Source organism: Protopterus annectens, chromosome 6.part0, assembly GCF_019279795.1.
Source record: "Protopterus annectens isolate FY-2018-M chromosome 6.part0, PAN1.0, whole genome shotgun sequence".
Taxonomy (NCBI): Eukaryota; Metazoa; Chordata; order Ceratodontiformes; family Protopteridae; genus Protopterus; species Protopterus annectens.
Genome location: NC_056737.1, coordinates 1,581,164,342 through 1,581,189,113, shown reverse-complemented (window position 1 = coordinate 1,581,189,113; position 24,772 = coordinate 1,581,164,342). Strand labels below are relative to the sequence as shown.

The 24,772-nt window shown below is 40.2% G+C and overlaps 1 protein-coding gene across 3 annotated transcripts in view; it reads left to right on the top strand.

Annotated features, from left to right (window-relative positions):
• Nucleotides 1-24,772, top strand: part of LOC122804862 — a 1,319,203-nt gene that overhangs the window by 412,639 nt on the left and 881,792 nt on the right. For 2 of the 3 annotated variants that reach the window (XM_044075029.1, XM_044075028.1), the window contains exon 2: nt 14,117-14,239. The exons of the other annotated variant lie outside the window; for it this stretch is intronic. The gene's annotated coding sequence lies outside the window, so the exon portion shown is untranslated. The remainder of the gene's footprint in view (nt 1-14,116; nt 14,240-24,772) is intronic. 3 annotated transcript variants of the gene reach the window in all.

The following is a 24,772-nucleotide window of genomic DNA, read 5'->3' as shown; positions in this document are numbered from 1 at the left end:
TTAACGAACCCATCTGTCCTTTTAAATTAGAGGGCAACTCTTTCCTTCCTTCTGCCCCTTCCTAAGAGGTTTCGTCATTTAAGTTAGAGACATCTAGTCTGGCTAGAGAGGATCGTCATTTTAGTTAGAGACTTCTCCTCTAGCCGCTTTCTCTCCCCTGCTTGAGTGTTGAAATAAAAAAAAAAAAAAAAAAAAAGTAGAGTAGAAGTTATATAATTACCTTTTGTTTTAGTGAGGTGTTTGATAGCTTGATAGTTTTTTGCTAGCATTATTATCTCTATCTCTTACCTAGTTAATGGGTAGTGTTCTTTGTTGTTGTTGTGTTTTTGTTACTATGTCCAAGGAAGGCAAAGAAATGAAGCAGTCAGGCTTCAAACGTGCAACTCCTGTGCTCAGAAAATGTCCTTAACCGACGGTCACACTAGTTGTGTCTGCTGTTTAGGTGCGGTGCACCTCAAAGACTCATGTTCCATCTGTCATGGTGTCAGTTCCAGGGTACTGCAGGAATGAAGAAACAAACTGATGATTAAGGCATTGCTTCCATTTGCTGAGGCTCTAGAAGGGAACCAGGACTCTTTAAAATCATCCCAGTCAACAAAATCGGACAAGTCTACTAAAACAGCTTCTTCTTTGGCTCCCGCTTCTGAGCCGGCTAAAAAGCTATCAAAGGATTCGACCTTGGACCCGAAGACTTTCAGGCCCAGAAAGACTGCTCCTTTGGTTCCACTAGTTTTGTCGGAACCGACTAGGAGTCATATATGGAGCTGGTCTCCTCAGTCCCTCAGTCACCCATCTTACAGTCTGTGGCTGGCAGTATAAAATCCTTGGCCCTGTCCTCTTGATCATCCAGGAGTCTATCGGATGACAACATGGAGCAGGTGCTCAAGAGGTTGCTTCAGACTCCGGCTCTAGCCAAGATCCTTTCCAGTCCAGCCCAAAAGGAATTGGAACTGACTTCTGCTTCTGCCCTGTCTTCTATTCCTCCACCGACCCAAGTGGTTTCGGAGCTGGAGTGCTTGGATGTGTTTGTGGTGAAACCATCAAGTCTGAGACTCACCTCAAGGTTTTCGGTCCCGACTTCTGCTCTGACCTCTTCGGTACCATCTTCAGTCAAAGGGTCTGGAAGCTGAGGCTCCCCCATCAGGTCTGGGGAGGAGAGTCGGATCGGACCCCTGTCGGATCTGAATCTACATCTCGGGGCATTGGTACGGGTTAGCTTGATGCCTATGTCTGCCTTGGAGCCCACCTCCTTGGTGCGAGAGGGGTTTCTTGGCTCTTTGGAGCTGGAAGATTCCTCAGGCCTGGGTCGTGGTGCCTTCAGGGTTATGAAGAGTGTGCTGTTACTCTCGACTGCTCTACTCACGGATCCTAGCAGTCTTCCCCCAAAAGTGCCAGTGTCTGCCTCAATACCATCCCTCCCCACCAGGCATAGAGAACCAATGCCAAAGGATGCCCCATTGGGTGAGTCCCTGTCTTCCGAAACCTTCCCAGAGGATCCCTCTGGAGAGGTCCCTCGGAAGAGAACATGTAAGAGGAAATATCTAGACTCCCCTGAGGAGTCAGTCACTTCAGATACAGACTTGGATGATTCAGAAGGGTCCCCATGGTCACCCTCTGAGGATGTCTCCTTCTCGGACATCCTAGAGATCCTGAAGCAGAGAGGTAGCTGGAAGACCCTCACCCCTTCTGAAGATGACTCCGTATACGAGGAGGCATTTAGTTCTCGACCCTCCACCTCTTGGGTATCTCCGTCCTTCGACCAGCTCCTCAATGTTATTAGTTGAAAGGCATAGGGCTCTCCAGAATCCATGGAACCTGTTCCGAGGAGGCCTAGCAAATTTATAATGGCTCCGTCAGACAAAGACCTTTTAAACAAAGGTGTCGCAGTAGAAGTTATGGTTATGGCGGCGGACAACAAAAAGAAGTTAGCTGAGACTTCATCTGTCCATCCACTAAATAAGGAGTCTTGAATGATGGACAGTTATGGGAAGCGGACTTTTCCGTCAGCGGCTTTTACACTCAGGTCGCTGAACTATTTGACCCATTTTACCAGACTTCAGAGGGATCTCCTAAAGTATCTAGAAGATTCACTCCAAGGTTCCACAGCTCAAGGACTTACAGACAAGATGACTGCCCAGCTTGCTACCTTAAATTCAGTAGTCAACTCCTCTACGCAGCTCATTTCATATGCAGCTAATGGTGCAAGTAGGGCAGCTGGTACAGGAATCGCTCTGAGAAGGCACTCCTGGATGCACCTTTGCAAGTTCGCTGATAATAATAATAATAATTAATTATATTTATATATATATATATATATATATATATATATATATATAATATGACAATAATGATAATAATAATAATAATTTGAATAAAATCATAAGATGGCTTTAGATAACTTGATTAAAAATGAAAATGCTGTTATACTGAAAGCTGATAAAGGTGGTGCAATAGTCTTATGGGACTCTATGGATTGTGATAAGGATGTAAAAAGACGGTTAAATGATGCTGTTTAATATTACAGGATGCCAATTGACCCAGGACTGGACTTTAAATGTTTTATTGATGGATTTTTGGCTGTGGCAAAAAAATAGGGGTGTCATTTGGATGCATTATTGCTACTACTTAGTGTGGATAATCCTAAACCGTAATGGTTCTATATTTTACCCAAAATACAAAAATCTAATACTAATCCACCAGGGAGACCAATTGTTTCTGCACGTGGCTGCCTTACAGTTAGTTTATTTAGAGTGCCAATTAAAACCATTATTGTATTTGGTGAGGGCTCAACTTAAAGACACTACTGAATTTTTGAAACTTATGAATGACCTACAAGTGTCCAATAATTCATACCTGTGTGCATTAGGCGTGCAATTTTTGTACACAAGCATACCACACGCGGAAGGCATACTGGCAATTAAATATTGGCTCCCTTTTTCCTGGGTTGTATTCTGAGCAGCATGTTGAGTTTTTGTTAAAGTTATTAGGTCTAGTTCTTGAACACAATGTGTTTTGTTATAAGGGTGATCAGTATCTGCAGGTTAAAGGTACTGCAATGGGTGCTACTTTTGCTCCCATCTGTGCAGATCTGTTTATGGGTTATCTGGAATTAAATTTAATCTATGATGTGAATAACACTTTCAAAAAGTATTTAAATATGTGGCATCGCTTTTTGAATGATTGTTGGTGTGTGTGGTTTGGTCCTCTATGGAAACATTTTGTTAGTTATATGAATTCTAATGTCTTTGGTTTGGTATTTATAGGTAAGGCTGGTTTATTTAGTATAGACTTACTTGATGTGAGTGTGACTAAGCTCATTGATGGTACGATTGCTACAGGTCTATATCAAAAGCCTTTTACTAAGAATTTAATACTAGAGGCCATGAGTTGTCATCCTAAGCATGCTATAAAAAACATACCAGCAGCACAGTTTATGAGAGTTAGGCGAATTTGTAGTTCCTTAAATTCATTTGAAACAGAAGCTAAAAAATGGAGATGATATTTATTAATAAAAGGTGTAGTAAAGCAGAAGTAAGGTAGGCCCATATTGTTGCTTCCGATAAATCAAGGGATGAACGGTACTTACGTATTATCGCAACCACATGTCTCACCTGCTGTAATTCGTAATGTCATCGCGGAGCAGCTGTTTCTCCAGCTCAGAAGGGATGTGAAAACTCCAAATTAGTTTATATCACATTGTTTCAGAAACAGGAATAATGACAAAATTCCTCTTCCTGGGCAGCATGTTTTGCCGACGACACTTAATGAAAAGTAAAAGTAACCTGCCTGCTGATACATATACGGCATGTGTATATCATTACCTACTGACTTCCATTCTTAGAACATCCTGCTCACTTGGTGAGTTGGTAGACAGTTACACATTTTACGAGGGGCAGGCCAAAAATATGTGGTAAAAAGGTAGACATTGTGCGAAAAGCTGGACCGTTGACAGGTCTGTAACAGGTGCAATGGCAGCGAGGCACAAGTGGGAATTAGGGATGCTGGAGCACTCATATGCAGTAGGAAGGGAACCAGCAGTAACGTCCAAGAGCCCATTTAATTTCTGACTACAGAAATAGTACTTTTGGAACATGTCACAGTCTGCAAAAGGATATTACCAATTCTAGCTTTTACATTTACCTTTCTGCCATAAGTGAAGGGAAACTTTGGGAATTCCGTAAAGATGACAGACACTCCTGTCAACTTTGACTCCCAAGAAATGTGCCGAAACCCTACAATAACGTGAGGACAACAGCCTAAAAATGTGGGTTTACATTTTTAAATGGTTATACACCTTCAAATTTACACAATAACTTGAAATAATACAGTCGACACTTGAACGGCATATGAATGTTTACTACTTACATATTATCGGTTAGAAATGTGGTTGCGATAATACGTAAGTACCGGATGAATTTTTGCAACCTGCCCAAAAGGTTTGTGAATCAAGTAAATATTTACCCACACCTTGATTGATAACCACTTATGGGACCAATACATTTAAAATACGTGAGGTGAAAAATAAATATCAGTATTAGTTAAAAACAGATGTATCTGCGGTGGTGGTGCTGCATTAGTGTTGTTGCCTCACAGTAAGACACTGTCCGGTTCGATTCTCAGCTAGAGCATCTTCTGCGTGGAGACATGCGTGAATGGGCATACCTTCGTTGAAGGTTGTGCATCAGGGCTGGTAACTCGGCACGTAAAAATCAACTACCAATCATTAGTGGACCGGAATTCCACTGTGACGACCCCTAACCGGGAAAAGCCGAAAGACAGAACAACATTAGTTAAAAACAGATGTGTTTTTTGAACAATGTTTAGATGAATGCTGTCATTTTGGATATCAAAGAGATAAAAATATAGGTTTATACCTTTTGGGTTTTAAAATTGATGCTAATAAACAGAAGATGATAAAAAAATTGCCCTATGGCAGTATCCATTGTGGTAATTGTGTTTACTGCAAGGTTATTCCAAAACTAAATCCTTTACATCTGTAAATACATCAAAGGTGTTTAATATCAGGTATTTAATCACTTTTAGTACAGAATGAGTTGTGCATACGGCAGTGTACCAGTGCAGACCTTTTTATGTCGGTCAGACTTCTCGACCCTTTAAGCAAAGGACAGCTGTGCATGTGAGTAATACTAAATGTAAACAGTCTAGAAGTACTCTATCCAAGCACCAACAAGAACATAATTCGGCACATTTTATTTTTTTGGCATTGATGTGGTGTTAGGTTAAGAGTTATCTAATCTCACTAAACACAAAACTGTGGATCAAAAAGAAAGGTTGTGGATTATTAACCTAGGCGGTACATATATACCAGGGCTTAATGAATATGTGTGTGGGAGGGAGTGTTAGAGGCTGTTTTGAATTTAATATATCTTATTGGTGTTCCTTGTGATCAAACTGCATTATTAAATATTTATGTTTTAGTATTGTTTTGCGATGAAACTTAGAACTAGTTAGTTGTCTTAGTAAGATAAGTGTTTTTGTAAATGTTAATGAATTATATTTATTGTGAAAATATCACTTTAAATTACTGACTTATGAACCCATGTGCTGTACATGCCTGACTGTATTACATTGATGACACTAGTGGGCGAAACTAGTATGTGATCGTTGTATTTCAGTCAGACTGCTTTCACTAATATTTCAAATAAATCGTCTAGAATTGTTATAATGAATATTCTTGCCTGCAGAGTGCTGGACTGTGGGGAAGGTGTCTTTTCAACGTGATTCCGTGCACTTGTGTGCTGATTTGTGGTTCATGCACTAAGTTTGTTTCATCAATTATATATAAATTCAGGGACGAATGTAAAGTAAATAACTCTGCTGTCTTCTGATGATCTATTGCTTGAGTTACAGTACTATTTCCATACTCTTTTATAGTGTGAATATGTAAATGAATAAAACAAAATATATAACAGTTAAGCTTTTCAGAGGATATCAATAAATTTGAATACAGAGTGGTCAGTGTACATTTTCCAATAAAGATGGACACAATTCTTACATGTAATTATTATTAATGGTTTTGTATAGGGAAAGAATGTTTTGACCTTAATTAAATAATGCTGTGGTTCTAGATGATTTTTGCCCCCATTATCAACAGAGATTCAGATGTACAATTATAGCTTTTAAGTCCTGTTACAGGGATCTGTGATTAGCTCTGTCTGTTTTTTTTTTTTTTTGACTGAGCCTTGTCCCTACTCATATCTGCCTTGCAGTACCACTGCAAAAAAAGGGGACATTTTTTTACTTAATTAACCTAATCCATCCTCTTGTGGATCAGGCATGCTTGTTATTTAAACAGGGATGTACAGCAGTGGGCCTGAAGTGACTATATGCTTTCATGAATGCTCTGACTTCATACTTCAGTGCTCTGTACTGCTTGGTATGCATCAAATGTACCCGAAGACCTGTCACATTGTTGTAGCCAGTCCCAGGCTCTTTCTGACACCACCACAACAACAACAACAAGCAAAACTGTGTTGCTCTTAGATGGGCAAGTCATAATCGCCAGTCATTCTACCCACATACACACACCCCCTTGCTGGCTCGTTTACTGCCTGGGATGGTATCTGAATTGTAGCATGTCACATAGCCTTCCATGCCTAGCTCTGCTAAGATTTGTAAATCCATGAAAGAATCCAGTGACACCACAGAATGGAAGGCAAAAGCTATGATAACTTGAACTGCACTGATAGGGTCAAATCACTAAACTGGTAATCTGTTACGCAGACGTTATGTTGGCATGACACCATGACCCCCATCTCACAATGGGAAAAAGGGATTTGATTACAATGGCAATGACAACTTGGAAATTAATTATGTTTAGAGTATTGCAAATGCAGTTCTTTATTAGGTTTTAAAGAAACGTTATACGCTACTGCTAGGAATATAAAATTCACTGCTGACATACCCTTGCATTCAAGTTTCTAGATGGCCTTTGGGGTCATAAGTAGGAATACAGACTATGAACTTGTGAAAACAAAGCTTACCAGTTTTAACTAGAATATCCTAAAAATCAAACTTCATCTTTTGTTCCATTGTTGCTTAGGACTAGTAGCCATTTTTTTTAATTTTTGACACCTCTGCCTACTGACCATCAGACACTCAGTCTACTCATTTCTTTCACTGGTCAAGACTCTACTGATTGAGGTAATCATCCAGAGAGCCTTCAGAGTGGTTAAAAGTTTTTTCCATTTTTCTTTCCTGGCTCTAATCATTTACACACTTGGTAAGGCGCTAGAGAGGTTATGTGCAATAGACTGATGGTGGAGGATGTTCCCTGAATTCTGCAAGGGGCTACAATCAGCAGTAGCTGCCCTCCTTCAGCACAAAGTCCCTCTGGTCCCCAAAATGGAGACTGTAGCACCCTGTATGTTTCTGAGTGCATACAAGCCCCACCATCCTCTCCGGCCATGCTCCTTCACTTAACCCCTCACCCCCGCTTGGCTCCTCAGTAACCATCAATGACTTTGTTCATCCACCACTGATGTTAATTTCCCAGGTGCATGGAGAACTGATGTTAATTTCCCAGGTGCATGGAGATACGGTGTACTGAGTACACACCTTTCTAGTCAGCATGAGTTACTTTTGTTGCCTAATGTTAATTATCAAAAGAATGCTGAGATACACACACACACACACGCACGCATGCACGCACGCACACGCGCGCGTGCACACACACACACACACACACACACACACACACACACACACACACACAGATGGAACAATGACCAAAAGGAACATCTTTTTCTGTGACAATCACAACAATATCTATGGTATTAGGCAGCAGAGATAGTACATACCAGTGTTTAATGACCAAGGGAAAACCATCAGTGAGGAACACATAAACACTGTCTACTTGTTTTTATTTATTTTTGCATCTTCTTTATACCGAAATGCAGGACTGTATCCACTATTCCCGCATAATAAATTTTAACATATTATGTAAATTAAATGTCATGGTGCGCATGCACATTGGTTGGGTGAAGCTTTTATACTGATGCTCAGTAAGAAACTGAAAGGGTACACTTTTGAATGCATAATTCTTTGGCACATTCAGAAAATAAGTGTGGTGATCTGTATGTGCCAGCTGAACATTTAGTAACCTACTGGGCAACTTTTCAGTGTGAGTGCCATTGCAAATTTCAGCTCTTGGAGACAAATCACTAAGGAAAGGTTTCTTTGAAAGAATGTTTTAGATGTTCTTCGTCTTCCATTGCTGCAGTCCTTACTATTGGGTATAGTCCGCATCCAGTCGGCCCGAATACCAGAGTATAAGGCTGACGTCGGTCAGGGCGCATTAGACTGACGTCAGTACGTCAGGGTACTAATGCGCATGACCGGCGTCATATCCTCAGTCTTTTTTGCCGCGCTGTCCGATGCAGAAGCAATTTTGCGAGTGCAGGTTGGCGTTCTGAAATATTTCCGAAACCGGAGTTTCAGACCGAATCAGAGTTGGCTAAGTACCCGTTGGGGAACATTTTTGTTTTTTCTTGCCTCAGTATTTAACCGGATGTCAGAAAAAGTGAATAACTGTATTTCTTGTGGGAAACAAATACCTCATAGGGATTACCATACATTGTGTATACCTTGTTTAGGGCCTGAGCACGACGTTGTTGGTTGCCGCTCTTGTGCTAGGTTTAACAAACGCACTATTAAGAGGAGGTTAGACTGTGCCAGATTAGTGTTTGGGAAGCGTTGCAATTATAAAATGCCGTCGGATGCTCCGACGCCCGCTTCGTCCAAGAAGCGTAGGGACAAAACAGCGAAGCCTAGGGTTGATGAACCGGCAGTCCCAGACGTCGGTTCTTTGGATGGCTCAGTGGAGCCAGAGGTTTTGCCAGGAGTTTCTATAGAGTCTCAGGCAGACACTTTGCTGTTACAGGATGTACCCTCTCAGGAGGCAGGCCAGGCTGAGGGGGCTTCTCAGGTAACTATTCTTCCCTCTCTTCCCAAAGTAGTTAGAGCCTCTCCTTCTGTTGCCAAAACTTCTTTTAGAGGTAGGCCAACTTCAGCTTCAGTAGGGGCTTCTCCTAGCCTTTCGGGTTCTGTACCTAAGAAACATATGCTTAAAATGGCAGAAGATTTGATTACTATGATTAGAGGTTCTATGGGCCCTCCTGATAAGAGGCCTAGAGTGGAACCAGAGTTTGACAGTTTTGAACAGGGTTCAGGGGCTTCTGAATCTTCTGCGGAAGATTTGCAGGAGTATCCTCATTATTCTGATTCTGATGTGGATGATGCCACTCCTTGGCTTCTCCTCCTGAGGATTTTTCATTTTCAGAGACTCTGCATTCCATGAGGGAGCACTTTAAATGGGAAGGCCAGGATTACTCTGATTCCAGGAAGAGGCTTAGGGAATTCTTGTTTTTACCCCAGCATAGGCCCTTAGCTATACCGCCTGTTTTGAATGTGGTGGAAGATGTTTTTACAGAGGCTTCCCTGAACCCTGATTCTTTGCCTCCTGCTCCTGTTAAACCTGATAGGTACTATAGGGTGCCCGAAGCTCACAAATATTTGTTTAAGAGTCCTAGGGCGGACCCAGAAACTGTTTCTCAGGGGCCTAAAGGTGTTAAGGCCTCTGTGGTTAAGAATCCTGTTCCCACTGACAAAGAGGCAAGGGCATTAGATAGGTGGGGTAAGAAAGTGTATACTTCTTCCACTCTAGCCATGAGGCGTTAAATTGTCAGTTTCACATGCTGAAATATCAAAATTATCTCCTTTCACAATTGAAATCTAAGGTGGATGCTTTGGCGGAAGGTATTGATTGTAAAGACTTGCTGGATTTAGTTTATGTGTCTGAACAAGTGGGCAAGCATTCTTTGCAATGTGGTTTTGATGCTGTGCAGGCCTCCTCGAGGGTGGCTGCCACTAGTTCTGTTCTTCGCAGGCATGCCTGGTTGAGGGATCAAAATTTGGCTGAGCATGTTAAGACAAGGCTTTTGGATGCTCCTTTACAGTCTGATGTGTTGTTTGGTTCACCTGTGGAAGCAGTTTTGAAGAAAATGGAGGACAAAGCTAAGTCTATGCAAACTGTTAAAGATTTTTTGCAGGTACAGCCACCGAAATTTAGTAGAAATTGGCCTGCTAAGGGGTGGACATATCCTGCTTATGATTCCCAGTCTAGGGGTAGGTCTAGACGTGGTAGGGGCAGGGCTCAAGGTTCTTTTAGGCCTAGAACAGGGAGTTCACCTGCTCAGACTTCTGGTGAGGGCAGGGGTCAGTCCTTTCGTAAACAGACCCAATGACCTGCCTTTTCAGCTGCCAGTAGATTCTCGTCTGGCAGCTCCTTTGGACGGACACCTGTCTCTTTTCAAAGGAATTTGGGATTTAATTACTCAAGACAGATGGGTGTTGGACATCATTCTACCAGTCCCTGTGTCAAAAAGGGGCCTAGGATTTTATTCTCGCATGTTCCTAGTACCAGAGAAGGGGAACACGTGGAGACTGCTTTTGGATTTATCTCTCCTCAACACTTATCTGGACATTCCCAAGTTCGAGATGTTGACGTTACAACAGCTTTTACCCCTGCTGGGCAAAGATCACTGGATGGTAACTTTAGATCTCAAGGACGCTTACCTTCATGTGCATATCAGGCTAAGTTACAGGAAGTAACTGCAGTTTCAAGCTGGAGATTCTCATTATCAGTTCTCTGCATTGCCCTTTGGCTTATCTACTGCGCCCAGAGTATTCACAAAGGTTCTGGCTCCAGTGATAGCTTACTTCAGGCTACAAGGACTTCAAATCTATCCTTATTTAGACGACTGCCTGATTCTGGCTCAAGAAACGGAAGACCTTCTACAGCATCTGGAATATCTTATAGCAGTGCTAAGATGCCTAGGGTATTCTGTGAACGAAATAAAGTCCAGTCTAGTACCCTCTCAACACATGTGCTTTCTGGGTGTGAGACTGAATACAGCAGCCCAGATGGCCTTTTTAACCCCGGACAAACGAAAGAGTCTGTCACTTTACTTCCATCAACTATCTCATCAGTCCGTGCTGACTGCAGAGACAGTCCTTCCAGCATTAGGGTTCATGGCATCTTGTATTCTGGTGCTTCCCAATGCCAAACTGCATATGAGGAAGTTACAATGGTATCTCAAAAATGTATGGACACAGCACTGCCAGGATTTAGACACTGTCATTCAAATAATACCTTGCCTTCAAAGAGTATTTTTGTGGTGGGCTCAGGAATGTCACCTAAACAAGGGACTCTCTGTGACCCGGCCAGAGGCGAGTCAGATTTTACCGACAGATGCCTCAGACATTGCTTGGGGAGCTCATCTAAATGCAAAGTGGATACAAGACAAGTGGCCTGCCAGACTACAGCATCTACATATCAACATAAAGGAGATGTTAGCAGTCCAGTTCGCATTTCTGGCTTTCAAGGAGTTACTTCTTCCAGGGCAGGTGTTGATTCTAACAGACAACACAACTGTCATGTGGTACTTCAACAAACAAGGGGGAACACATTCTTATCCTCTGTGCAGGCATGCAATGATTTTATTGGAGACTGCGCTACGCTTGCACTTAACTCTTCAGGCAAGGTTTCTGCCAGGAGCACAGAACTCCTTCGCAGATGTGTTAAGCAGACAAATCATGGATCCCCACAAGTGGAAACTGGATCTTCATGTATTTCAGAAATTGACAGTGTCATGGGGAACTCCAGACATGGATCTGTTCGCTTCTCCACTAAACCACCAGCTGCCACAGTTTTGCACAAAGGGGTTTCATCACACAGCTTGGAAAGTGGATGCTCTGTCTTTCAGTTGGACAAACCTTCATCTGTATGCCTTTCCACCTCTGCCTCTTCTTTCAAAGGTACTGTTAACGGTCAGACAGGACAGGCCAAGGATGGTTTTGATAGCTCCAGATTGGCCTCGGCAACACTGGTACCCTCTACTACGGAGTCTGGTAAAGAAGCCTCCATGGCCTTAACCTTTGATTCCACATCTGTTATCCCAGCAGGACGGTCATCTGCTCAATGTCAAGCTTCACTCTCTTCCTCTGACAGCCTGGCATATTCTGTGTTGAAACACAGCAGGTCTCAACTTCCTCAACAAGTTTTAAATGTGATTATGGAAGCTAGAAGACCTAGTACAAGGAAAGTGTACGCAGCAAAATGGAAGAGATTTTTATTTTGGAGTAAAGCAAAGAATTTGGAGATTTCTGAGCCTAATTTGAGTATGGCTCTTCAATATCTTACTGAGTTACTGGACAAGGGTCTATCTTTCTCTTCCATCAAGATTCATGCTGCAGCAATCTCAGCTCACTATGATTGTGACCCACCATTGTTTTCGCATCCCTTGTTCAAGCAGTTTCTTAGAGGGCTAAGAATATAAGACCCCCACGTAGAGCTCCTACTCCTGCTTGGGATCTCAATTTTGTGTTGGAAAAACTTACTCTACAACCTTTTGAGCCTGCGGCTACTGCTGAATTGAAATATTTGTCATGGAAGACTGCTTTTTTGTTGGCTGTTACTTCTGCAAGAAGGGTGTCTGAGTTGCAGGCCCTTATGGCAGTCGAGCCCTTTTTGATTTTCCATAAGGATAGGGTATCATTACGTACTAATCCTTCCTTTATGCCTAAGGTGGTTTCTAGTGTGGCTTTAAACCAAACTATTCATTTGCCTACCTTTTATGCAGACCCCCAAAATAAAGGGGAGAAGATTTTGCATACTTTAGATGTACACAGGCAATTGCGTTATTACTTAAGCAGGACTAAGGATTTTAGGCAGTCTCAGCAGTTGTTTGTTTCTTTTGCTTTGAGTTCGCAGGGCAAGCCTGTGTCAAAACAAACTATTTCTAGGTGGATTGGCTTTTGCATTGCATTTTGTTATTCCCATCATGGCAAGGAGGTTCCAGCTGGGATTAGGCCTCATTCCACTAGGGCTACTGCCACTTCAACAGCATTTCTACGGGGGGTGGCAACTAAGGATATTTTGGAAGCAGCTACTTGGAGTTCAGTGCATACTTTCTCTAAGCATTATCACCTTCCTATCTACTCTAAGTCTAGGGCTGGTTTTGCCACAGCTGTCTTGCAAGGCATGTTGTCAGCTCCTGCTTCTTTCTGATTTGCCAGCCTCCCTTACCTCTGCTTTGGGATTCTACCCAATAGTAAGGACTGCAGCAATGGAAGACGAAGAACATAGTACAGTTTTGTACCTACCATAAATGTAGATGTTCGAGGATTCCATTGCTGCAGTCCAATTTACCCTCCCTCCTTCCCCTCTGTGTTTAGGGGTGGTTGTGTAGGTGATTTACCTGCTTATATTTTTGTATATATTGTTCATGTTTTGGTGCAGGTATTTTGGGCCTTGTCTTTTTAGGGTCTTCTGACATCTGGGGCAAGAAAAGACTGAGGATATGACGCCGGTCATGCGCATTAGTACCCTGACGTACTGACGTCAGTCTAATGCGCCCTGACCGACGTCAGCCTTATACTCTGGTATTCGGGCCGACTGGATGCGGACTATACCCAATAGTAAGGACTGCAGCAATGGAATCCTCGAACATCTACATTTATGGTAGGTACAAAACTGTACTTTTTCCTGCACAAGAGACAGTTAACAGCTGATAAAATCCCTCCTGTCCTTCACTACAGTGCGTCTTTTTAAAACAACAAGGAAAAACAATCTGTACTGATTTACATAGCTGATATAAAACATTTATACCATGATAGGCATGCTATTTTCTAATCATTGTCATGCCTTCTGAACCATTATGGAGACATTATAATCTGAAACAACTGCAGGCACACTACTGAGCCTCTCTGTAAATATGGTCCATAGACGTGTACTCTTGCAGTGAAATAATGCTTTAATCCTGAGGAAGGCATACACTCAGGGGAAGGATTATTAAACTGTCATACCAACAAGTATAAACCTGTGCTGGAATCAGGATGAGGCAGACAGAAACAAAATGGATTTTCCCTTCATTAAATTTGACTGCGGAAATACTTGCCAGATGTCATATCAAGGATTTATAGTTTTAATTTTTCTGTTTTTGAATGAACAAGGAATCCAAGCACTGTTGCAGAAATATGAGATCTGCATCAGGTACTGAATATTTCATTTAATTATATGTTTTCTTGGTTCCAGATTTCTGTCCAGATTTTCATGCAAAACTAACAGTACTCTGAAAGTGCTTTAAGGATCCTGATCTTAAACGACACAATCTGTTCGGACACACAGCACTAGGAGTCCAAAGAACATCTCTCAGTGGTAGGTCTGTTGACATTTCTGTGACATTTTCTTACATTTTCTGCATCACCAAAGGTGTGAGCCTGATGACAAATGTTGAAAATTGCAGTCTGTTACTTGTATATCTTATAAAATAACTTAAAGGAAAACTCCACCAAAAAACAAAAAAATGTGTTTTTCATATCTTGATATTTCGTGTTTAGTATTGCATTATAATTACTTATTCTTATATAGTTATTTGATAGTACTAGGGACTGCTATACTGATGTGAAGGGACTGCTGTACTGATGTGATTTTGTTCTTCCATTTGTTTGGGTTAATCAGAAATGTGCAACATTGTTTCAGTTGCTGCATAATTGAGAATCTATGCACTGTTCGTGACCAGCTCATCAAATCCCTAGCCACATCAAGCAAGTCATGCTACATTTATTTATTTAATGAGTAGCCTGTCCTTGTTTTGTTACTGTTCACTATGCTTGGTGTTGTTTAAGGGAACATGGCACTGATCTGTGAAAGAACACAGTTTTGCTGGTGAATACCTTTAGGAAAGTAGCCGATTGGCTAGAGAACTGTACTAGTACATTTTCAATTGCTTGGCTGGTTGTGCAACTGCACTTGGTTTATTTGGGTTGCTCTGAGCTGCAGTTTGTGCAGTGGCAGGCAACACAACATGCCATAGTTGCAAGCTATTTACTCTAAAAGTAAACTGTAACCTTGTGCCCCTTAATATTTCCCCATATGTGTATATATATATATATATATATATATATATATATATATATATATATATATATATATATATATATATATATATATACATATACTATATATATATATATATATATATATATATATATATATATATATAGATATATATATATATATATATATATATATGGTTACACTTCACATAATCGATACGGAAATCTCAATTTCGTATGGTCGAGACCATATGATCGAGATTTCAGTAAATCGAATATGTGTAGTGTTGAAAATAAAAGTATACTTACCTTAAAACATTGCGTACACACAGAGGCAAGGATTCTTGTGCGCTCTGTGTGTAGTAATGTTTTATTTTTGTGTGGTGTTGACAGGAAATGAGAAATCTCCGTTTTGCACTTCTGCATACAGCGCAAGGCGGAGATTTCCCATTTCCCACTGTAGCGATCTTGGAGTTGGTATATTTAAGTAGGTGTGCAGGGGTGAAGCCCCTGCAGCAGTTTGTCTTTTTTTTTTTTTTTTCGTTTCATTTCAGAAGTTCGAGTTTACAAAACTCGATGTTTTGGTTTTGGTTATTTGAAGTTCGAGATTTTGTAAATTCGAGCTTCTGAAGTGAATATATATATATATATATATATATATATATATATATATATACAGTAAATGTATATGCAGTAAACTCCCCGTTATCTGGGACTCAAGCAACTGGCACTCTCAAGCAACCGGCATTTGATTGGCTTGTAGACCGGCAGAGACACTTCTCAATGCAGAACAGTTCTGCATTGAGTCAAAGTTGCTCTGCTTTACGATTTTTGATTGGCTCGCATACCAGCATATGAGGCAGTCAAAAATCCCAAAGGGAAGCCTCTTCTGTTCAGTGCGGAACAGCCTGCTGTTGAACAGAAAGGACCCCGCTTTGCTTTTTTGATTGGCTCGTATGCCGGTATATGAGCCAATCAAAAATTGCAGAGCATATCTCAAGCAACTAGCACATGCACTTAACTGGCATCTACCAATCCCCACGGGTGCCAGTTAAGTGAGAGTTTACTGTAGATATATATATATATACATTCAGTCATGGTTCTTGCAAGATTATTCACATCCTACCATTGCTTTAACCCAGAAGCATCACCTACCTCTGACCTGCAATCTCCATTCCTCAGCTGCAATGAAAGTGTCCTGCTGCACCAAACTGCGGCATATCCCCCTTCTTAAAATATAGTACCCTCTTCCTTTTGATACTGTAGTATCCTCATAGTTTACTGACACCCCTTCCTTATCAAGATATGCCAGAGCTTTATAGTTCTGGGCTGCTTCTAGTTGAAAAAAATGTAACTCAAATAAATTTGCATAAATCTGTACAGTCAAACTGAGTTTGCTGCAAAAACAAAATATATATGTATGTTTGTGTGTGTCTATAAATACCAATACTTCCCTGGTAGTATATTCTTATTAAGCAGGATTTATAGATATCAGTCATACTGTAATGGTTCCTATTAAGCAAATTATAATTATTAAAACATAAAAATGATAAAATCTAAAATCTCTTTGCTCACTAACAGCTGCTGGAACCATGAGACTGCAGTTTGCCCTTACGGGTATATATTAGTTGATCAAATTTCCAAAAGTTTGACCGTCATATGGTCAAAACCATATGATCGAACTTTTGAAAGCTCGAACATTTTAACAGAGATCTCCGTACAGCGTGGAATGGGAAGATTTCCCTTTTCTGCACTGTAGTGCGATCTCGGAGTTGGTATATTTAAAGAGCCGGGGGAGAGGGGGGGGCAGAGGGCTTGCCCCCCCCTGCTTAAAACTTTCAGGTAGGGTATTTGTGTCATTTTTTTTTTTTATTAGCTGTTCAAACTTTTAAAAGTTCAGTCATATGGTGTTGACTATATGACAATCAAACTTTTGGAAATTCGATCATTTACTATAGACCTGCCATTACACCTTCTATATTGTTAGGCTGATAACCTTAAGCACACTGAGACAGTATGCAAGCTACCTCATATTTATTGACAAGGTCTTTTTACTGCTACACACTGAATCCGCACGTGAGCAATATAGGTATTGCTAAAATTGGAGGCTAGCCTGTCATCAAAACATAATGTCAGTATCCATACCCACTGAACATCTGCATGGTACTCACCAAAAATAAGCACTGTTATGCTGAATCACTTAAAAAAATCATTCCCTAAGCCTCAGAGGCCTCCAAGGTATAAGATAGACAATAGCGTTACACCAAAAGAAGGTATGTCACCATCCAACACAAAAAGGATGAAGAAAGGGCCAGAATAGTAAACCAAATATTCCAGTTTTAGATGATTCTATACTTAGACACACAGATACACCAAGCAGACTGAGTAAGAAAAGAGTAATGCTGAGATGCTTCTCAGGGTGACAGGATGCAACAGCTTATTAAGGACTTCTAGTCCCTTCACTCCAGATATACATATATGATGATCATACTTGTGTGGTGGCAGATGACTTGACAAAGATATCCTTGGATTATACAAAGAGAGACATGACGGAGTTCTCCAAATATCCATCTGAGAGTGCTATGAAGCTAATCTTGAGCAGAGTCCTACCTTTTCTGACAATGATAACAAAATGTTGCTCTTCTTCTTTCGGCTTTTCCTGGTTAGGGGTTGCCACAGCGGAACTCTGGTCAGCTAATGATTGGCAGTAGATTTTTACGGTGTCGTGGTGCCAGCTCGACGCCCAACCTTCAACGAAGGCATGCCCAATGCATGTGTTATGAATGCCACTCGACCACGGGGTGGACATGCATATTCCACACAGAAGGCGCTCCAGCTGAGAATCGATTGGGAGAACCTCTTGCTGTGAGGCGACAACACTACTGCTGCACCTCCGTGAAATTAAATTAATTTTCTTAGTCACTGGTGTCATTCCAAGGAGTCTAGTTTGTATAAGCATGGAAGGAGATAGCTGACAGCCCTGTTTTCTCAGAGATGAACTGCATCTCTCATTTTGGGGGTTTCATACAGTAGAGTAGCAAGGGTGGGTGAAGGGAAAATTTGCCCTGGGCACAATGTTTTGAAGGGTGCAATTGAGAGTTCCTGCTGCAGCTGTCCTGCAACGTATTTTTTCTGAGTACCAAACTGATGGTATAGAAAGGCACTTTTTTTTCTTTTCTCTCAAAGAGCCATGTGTGTGTGTGTGTGTGTGTGGGGGGGGGGGGGGGGTGATGTGCTGCTGGGCTACTGAGGAGACACTTTTGTGGACACAAATTCTCTTTGACTGACATAAGTCTGCCATTGCTCGAAACTCCATCTTCCTGGTCCAGCTCATCATCCATAGCATATCTTCTAATTCCAAAGATGTTATCATCCCTCCCTCCCTACTCTTCTCTTATTAGGCCATTATTAGAATATAATGCTCCCTTTGGTATGCACCCATCCAAACTGAGAAATTCTAACATTTTTCTCACTAAAAGGTCACAGGTATGAGTTATGTGTGCTGTGCTGAATAACCTAATACTTTGTTGCTTTTTCTTTCCATACAGATCCTTAACTGGTGACTTCTACCGTGTATCCCTGTCCTGTATGAACTTCTACATGTCTAAAAACCTGTAACAATATAAGCACCCATACGAGCAATCTAAACCTACACCAGAACTTAAACAGAAACTGTTGGCAGAATAAGTACCTCCCCCAAAGAATATCTTTTCTCTGGGACAGACTGCCCTTTCACATTAAACAAAGTAGGGGAGCCTAACCATCTTCAAACACAGCCTAGCTGATTGGATATGTAATGTAAAATGTTACATAACCCACATACGCACATACTACCAACCCTCTACTTTTCTTTCACCAGTATCTCCCTCCTCTAACTCTCAGCCCTCACCACCTACCACACTCAACTGCAAAATGACACCTCCTCTCCAATGCAAACTTCAGCTATTGGCTATCACAATGTACACCCAAAGATTCACATAGTTCCATGCCTCTTTAGACCCTCCCATACTGACTATTACCTACATAAAATACAGTCAATTAAATACAGAACCCAAACTTTCCTAAAACACCATATGATAATCTGTAAATTTAACAAACTCTACCTACATATTCTATATAAACTAACATGCAGTGGTGACATACATCCCAACTCTGGGCCTAACACCAGGACCAACCTGGACCCTAATCACATCACTCCTCTTATCCATAGACACAAAGCCTCTCTTCTCTTTCTTAACCTTAACGTTAGAAGTATCTTAAATAAAGTTGTTCTTCTTTCAGCTTTTCTCATTTAGGGGTCGCCACAGCGGAACTCCAGTCCGCTAATGATTGGCAGTTGATTTTTATGGTGCCAAGGTGCCAGCCCGATGCCCAACCTTAAATGAAGGCACACCCATTCACGCATGTCTTTCGAACGCCACTCGACCGCGGGGAGAACATGCAGTCACAGTGCCAACAAGTAGTAAAATGGCATAACCTACTATCCTCTCTCTTACCAGTATCCTTAGGAGTCCCTCAAGGCTCTATACTTGGCACTCTACTCTTCTCTCTGTTAACTAACCAGCTCTCTACCTCCACACCCAATGCCTCAGTAGTACAATATGCTGATGAAACCACCCTCATATGTGCAGCCCACACATTACATGACCTTCACTCCCTAACCCTAAACTGCTTCTCACTAGCCAAGACCTGGTTCACTAATTCCCAGATTATCCTAAACCCAAACAAAACAACATTTCTTATCTTTGGACCTTGTAGACCCCCCCTCATGTGACAACTTTACCATAATGTCCATGAACAAAACCAAGGTCACCCCCACCTCCCACACTAAACTCTTAGGTGTAGGAATAGACAACAACCTCAGATTTGATATTCATATAGTCCAAACTATCAAGAAAGCTCAAAAAACCCAGACGCCTGAATCGAAACAAACCATTTCTCACTAGACACACAAAAACAACTATAGCCAGGACACATCTGTTGTCCGCCCTTCTCTGTGCTACCCCAATACTGACCAAACTCCACAAAACCGACCTAAATCTAGACTCTTGTTATAACAAGATTGCTAGAGTTTCTACTGAAACCCCATATAGGACCCATCACTGTGTAGCTCTCAAACAACTAAATTGGCTAGAGCTGCCTCAGCTACTGAAACTCAACCAATTATCATTGGCACACAAACTACACTACTACCCAACTAAAACCTCAGCACTCCAGAACTGAATTGCACCTTATTCTACAACAAGAACCTTAAGATCTAGTACCCAGAACCAACTAGATGTCATCAAACATAATAATGAAGCTGGGAAATCTCTCTTCAGCTACTCTATTTCAAAAGCATGGAATACCCTACCTAGCCACCTGACCTGCAATACCTCCACTACACAATTAAAAAAGCTCCTCGAGGCACACTTTATGAATATCCGGTTATGCTCCTGTAACTTCCCAGGATAAACAATCACTTATCAACTTGTTCCCATCCTAACCCTTATATGCCTACTATTTCCTTCACTATCCTCAGTACTAATCAACCTGTTTTCATATGTAGATCCACTAATCCAGATTTTCTCCCTAGCTAACCAACCAGAAACCCTGAGTTAATTTTACCCTGTAAACATCGTGTTTACTAATCAACTCTGCCTTCTTCTCCAACTCATTCTTGCTCAGTACTCACTAGCCACAACATCTCAGCTATGATACTGCCTCACCCCTCTTACTTACTTTTTTCCTGACTGACTCCTACATCCAAACCACCAATAGAAGAGTAGCATAATATCTAGTCCACCAAATACTGTAAAAAGTGATGACCTGTCTAAGCATTATTACTATACTATCATCTATATTATATAAAAAACTAGGTTATTTTTTTACTATGTATTATATGGAAGTATGTTCTAAACTTTATTGTCTTTATTACTATATTGTATGACATTTACTATGTTATAACTTGATATCCCCTGGCAAAGTGTTTGCTGATTTCATATTGTTTATTTTATGTACTTTTTGCATTTTATGAGTTTTTTTATGTAATCATTTGCATTTTTATCTGGAGCTTTTCTCGCTGGGCCTCCACTGAAAATGGACCTGTGCCCATTTGGACTTTCCTGGTAAACAAATGTAAAATAAATAAATAAAAATAAATAAGTATATAACTATAAATTCACCTGAGGTTTGACCCTGCAATCCCATATGGAAAGGGGCAGCAAATAGTAATAGATCTACATAATCAACTGCCTAATTATAACCTATAAACCTATTCATCCTGTTCCTGCAATACATTTTATATCCCTATAAAATGGCATAGACCAGATATAATAAATCGGGTATTTTCTGTCTTTGTACAATTGTGAGTCACTAGCCTCTTACACTGTCTTTGGAAAGTGTGTCATTGTTTATTTTTGCACTGAATTACTTTTATCTTTGTTAATTCTATGCAGCTGTAGAGCTTTTATTGCATCTTTGAATATTTATTATAATTTGTTGACCAGGAATGTCTGACTTGGAACAAAGCCAGGTTTCAGCAGAGACCCAGAGAGAAACACTCCAGACACATGTCTTTGTCACATGGGAAGAAACCCACACATATGCAGGGAGGACATGTAAACTCTGCACCAAAGGCACCCTAGCCAAAGCTCAAACCAGAGATCTTCTTGCTGTGAGACGGCAACATAACCACAGCACCACTGCACCATCCATTCTTCCATCAAAAGTAACTTTTCAAGTATTCAAAGCTGTTGATCATAGGCAGCTTCAAAATCCTCTCCATACTTCTGTTTGTGTTAGAGTTCCCAGGAAAGTCTAGTAGCTGTTTTATTCATCTCTATGACCAGAATCACAGTTGTTAAGACAGAGGGAAACCTACGTTCACGTGCTTTATACTGTTTTCTAGAGCTACAAAGATAACAAACAGTTCAATCAGAGAAAAATAAATATCTACAAGTTTGTTATTTAGTGTTTTGTTTCCTTTTTTATTGCTGACCACAGTTTCATGCTTGCTCTTTAGTTCCCTTCTCCACCAGTGCCATCATAGTTAGGCGTACCTCAAATATAGCTCTTTGCATGGCGTTTCCCCTTCTTGCAGTGAGGAAAGACTTATAGTTACTGGGCTATTCGCCTGTTTCTTTACTGTAGAGAGCAGAGTGTGTGTGCAGGGCAGTCATACTGTGGTTGTTTGGTCTTTCCTTTGTTTAGCCATATGTCTGAAATACCTAAAATATTATATGATAATGCTTTGGATATGTTATTTAAGTACTGTCTTGAAAGACAGACATTTTAATGAGATACTGTTTATTTTAAAAATCTTTAGGGAGAAACATTTAAAATTATAATAGCAACACATAAAAAATAGAAAAAAAAATACATAAACCAAGGAGCCATTGAATAACTGCAAAGTTTACTGGTGTTCTGGTACATCGGCTAAGTGCCTTCAAAGGAATAACTTTTATTACACCAGGCAGTCATTTAAATACAAGACAACAGAAAAAGTTCAATTAATCAATTACCTTAATACAAAATTTTAAAGTGCTAACAACGTTTAATACACCTAAATCAGAATAAAGACGAACTATTTACAGAGCAATAATTCAAGTTAATAACCAAATTCATTCTTCTCGGTTTTAAAGTCCTAAAATGTAGTATGAACCTACATTTTAATTTCTTTTAGCTTGTTGATCTTAGTTTCCTTTTCATTCTATGCCATAGTTAAGAGGTTTGAAGATAGGTGACATTTGTTTCTAAGAATACGAAGGTGAAGAAATGCTGGCAATGCAGTGCTTTGTTTCAGAAAATCATCTGAATTATTTTTTCAGGGATGTTACAGTGGCAACGGGCTGATGGAGATTAGCAGCAAAACGTGCAATCATACTGTTTGTCCATCTAAGTTTGTCCATCCAAATTTTAGATAAAACAGTCCTAATGAAGTTGCAGTACAGAGGCTTAAGAAGTAGAAGGCCACATCATAATGTTATTCTTGATTTGACTGTCAGAAAAGATTGCATTCTAAAATGTTTTCATAATTTACTATTACTTTCCCTTTATTGTATTCCATGGAATACATTTCTAGCTACCACTATTCTCCAGGTGTCAAAAACAGAGTCAAAATTTAGAAAAAAAACATGGCAGACTAGATACTAAAAAGTAATCTAAAGTTTCATACGAAGCAGCATGTTCAAAGGAGTGAAATGCTTCAGACTGCATTCTGTTCAACAGCAATGCTCCTGGAAAGGGAAATTGTACTTAAGATAATCCTCAAGTCATTTTCATCACTCCATTTGCTCTGTTGTGCCTATGTTTCCCAAGACATCTTAGAGGTTGCATTGGCTATTGAGGCTTATGCTGCCCTATTTTTGACAAATAAATTATTTTTATTTTTTTTTCATTCAGCATGTTTATTAGTTAAGCAAGCCATAATGGAATTAAAGCCTAATCATTGCTCTTGCATCAGGCTGTCCTGTGTTTATGCACTCTGAAAACATGCAAAATCATGAGTGTGTTGTGTTAGCTGAGTGCATTCCATACATAGGTACAGTTTGCTTGCGTGTAATGAGAACAACAGAGATCTGAGGACAGATTTTGTCATTTATTAGAGAATGAGTAAAATATCTATAGATTTCTGCAGACTGTTGTTTTACCACATTGTAATACAGTTGTAATGACGTTTTACAACTGTGAAATGACAATGCTTGAAACTCTGCAGTGTTCAGTAAAAATTCATCATATCACACTATAGTTCTTACATCACACCTTCACTCCTGAAGGACAGCCAGGATAGTGATATTTGCAGCTTGTGTACCTATGACAGTGCCATTAGAAATGACAGAAGTGGAGTAACAAAATACTAGACAAACTAATAACTTTGTCTGAATTTTTCTAGGCATTTCCCTGTTTGCTTTATGCATTATTACAGCATCAATAACTGAATAGTTATATAAAGTACTTATAATTACCCATCTCAATAGTTAGCTTGTTGTATTCTCCTTAATCAAGTGGTGGTGCAGTGGTGCAGCGGTAAATGTTATTGCCTCATATCAAGAGGTTCTCTGGTTTGAGTCTTGGCTGGGGTGCCTTCTGTGTGGAGTCTGCATGTGTTTCCTTTGGATACTCTAGTTTCCTCCCACATTCCAAAGACGTGCATCTGGAGTGTTTCTCCTTGGGTCTCCACTGAAAATAGGCTCTGTCCTAATAAGAATTTCCTGGTCAACAAATGTTAAATAAATAACTTATTGACAGCAGTTAAGGTTTTACATGTACAGGATATTGCTATCATCTTCTTGCCTCCAGAATAAGGGACAAAATACAGAAATAATCAGGCTCAATCAGGAACAGTTATTAGAATATTAGTACTTTTAGCTGAGAAGCTGACAGAATAACAGAATGTGAATTAATGTGAATTTTCTGAAAGAAATCTATAAATAATTAATTATTATCTTTGTTTATTAAGTTTAATTATCCACTTTAGAAAAAAATGTTGTTTTAGGAGGGACACAGCAAAAATTTGAGCCTGAAAAATCAGGGCAGTTGAGAGGTATGATACAGAGATATAAAATATTTGCTTTTAAATTCTAGGTTAATGGCATTTTGAAATCACAAAGATAATAGTGTAATGGTACTCAATTCAAAAATATCCATCCATTTTTATGCCACACATACGCACACATACCTAGGGATAGTTTAGCATTGCCAGTGAACCTCCCAGCATGTCCTTGTAATGTAAGAGAAAAACAGATACCCAGATGAAAAGCCTCATGAATGCAAAGGAAACATACAAATTCTTCAAAGTACCCTAGAAGAGAAATGAACCAGGAGTCTGTAAGTGCTGTAAGGCAGTAATAGTGTCACCCTGTTGCCCACTGAC